Below are 1,940 nucleotides of genomic sequence, written 5' to 3'. Positions count from 1 at the left end.
CCCAGTTCGCTGGGACAATCAGAGACGCCGGCAAGGGGACAGCATATCAGACCCCAGGGTTGCAGCAGTGTTGGCATCACTGCTGCCAGGCCTAAATTTGGTAACTCTACCATGGTTGTGTAAGAAATGTCATTTTTCTTAGGAGATACATGTTGAAATACTTAAGAGTGAAGGGTCATGACCTATGTAACTTCCTGTCAAATGGTTCAGAAAAAAATGCATGTGTGTGTATGTGTGTGTGTGTGTGAGAGAGAAAGAGAGGGAGAGAGCAAATGGGGCAAAATGTTAACTACTGGTGAATCTGAGTGAAGGGTATGTGGATTTTTAAAAAATAAATTTATTTATTTTATTTTTAGTTTTGGCTGTGTTGGGCCTTCGTTGCTGCATGCGGGCTTTCTCTAGTTGTGGTGAGCGGGGGCTACGCTTCGTTGTGGTGTGTGGGCTTCCCATTGCAGTGGCTTCTCTTGCTGCGGAGCACAGGCTCTAGGTGTACGGGCTTCAGTAGTTGCGGCTCGCAGGGTCTAGAGCACAGGCTCAGTAGTTGTGGCACATGAGCTTAGTTGCTCCGTGGCATGTGGGATCTTCCCGGGCCAGGGCTCAAACCCATGTCCCCTGCATTGGCAGGTGGATTCTTAACCACTGCGCCACCAGGGAAGCCCCCTATATGGATGTTCATTGTACTTTTCTTGCAGCTTTTCTGAAGGTTTCCTGATTGTCAAAAACAAAAAGAAGGGAATTGCCTCGCGTACAGCCGCGGGTTCAATCCCTGGTCTTCGGGGAACTAAGATCCCGCAAGCCAGCCGCCTGGTGAGGCCAAAAGAGCAAAAAAAGAAAAAGGCCTCTAACAAGGTACCCCTCCTTCAGGCACCAAGCGGCCTGGTCCAACGTTACATCTGCTGCAAATCAACTGGATTCTATTCATACAACGGAACATCGTGGGCAGTGAACGAATGGGAACAAACCGCAGCTCCAGCAACCACCCGGAGACCTCCCCGCGCAGCTGCAAGATTCCATTGATGATTAAACAACAACAACCCCAGGCAAAATGAACGCAAACTGTTTTGGGCTACATACCTGGGGGGTAAACCGCAGAGAAAGGCAAGGAAATGGTTACCGTAAAGGTCAGCATTGCGCTTACCTGGGGAGGGGTCACCTGCAAGGACACATTGAGGGGCTCTGCAAGGCGGATTTTCTTACCTTGAGTGGTAGTTACGCGGGGACGCATTTTATACTTATTCAAATACACACATAACAGCTGGAAACGTCCCACCAGGAACCCCACTTCGTGTGAGGTGCGCGTTGAGCATCTGGGACCTGCCGCTGAGTGGAGGGCGCTTAACGTATTCCGCCGGCCTGGAGGGGCCGGGGCGGGGCGGGGGCGGGGCCGGGGTAGGGGGTGGGGGATGGCTGCAGGAATCAGGGCCGGGCGGGGAGGAGGGTGGGGAGGATCGACCCCGCCCAGCTCTGGCGGGATGCGGTCCGGGGCGTCCCCTGCTGGTGACCACTGGGAGTAAGGCTTGCAGAAGAGCGGGCTCCCCGGCCCACCGAATGCCTACTTCCCCTTTCTGCACCTTTGTCCCTGTCACTCCTTCCCCCTCCAGTGCTCAGGACCTCTTCCTGGGCTTCACCTCAGCAAAAGCTGAACTCAAACTCGCCTTTCTCAGGGAGCCTTTCCCGATCCAGGCCACCCAACTCTGACCACTCCTTCCCCCATCGTCCTTTCTTTGAGGTTGGAACACATTAATTTGCATGTACTTTCAGCGGCGTCGTCAGCATCGCCTTGTTTCACGGACGTTTGGTGTTGGTGATGAAGACCACGGCTGGCATTTACTGAGGGCCTCCTACCTGGGGGCACTGTGCTGACAGCTCCAGGCACCTGCTGCCCGCCTCCCCCCAAGCATCTTCATTCATGGATGTGGTCGGTCCCTCGGCGTGCATTT

At 54.1% G+C, this 1,940-nt stretch overlaps 1 long non-coding RNA gene across 1 annotated transcript; it reads right to left on the bottom strand.

Moving 5' to 3' along the window:
• Positions 1–332: 332 nt before the first annotated feature.
• On the bottom strand, positions 333–1,364 carry LOC137231210 (uncharacterized). The gene is made up of 2 exons (XR_010946409.1): positions 1,198–1,364; positions 333–708 (listed from the first exon to the last, which is right to left on the bottom strand). It is a non-coding gene; the product is annotated as an uncharacterized lncRNA (long non-coding RNA).
• Between the last annotated feature and the right edge of the window lie 576 nt (positions 1,365–1,940).

Source organism: Pseudorca crassidens, chromosome 9, assembly GCF_039906515.1.
Source record: "Pseudorca crassidens isolate mPseCra1 chromosome 9, mPseCra1.hap1, whole genome shotgun sequence".
In the NCBI taxonomy this organism is placed as follows: Eukaryota; Metazoa; Chordata; class Mammalia; order Artiodactyla; family Delphinidae; genus Pseudorca; species Pseudorca crassidens.
Note: the sequence above shows the minus strand (reverse complement) of the source record. Positions and strands in the feature narration are given on the sequence as shown.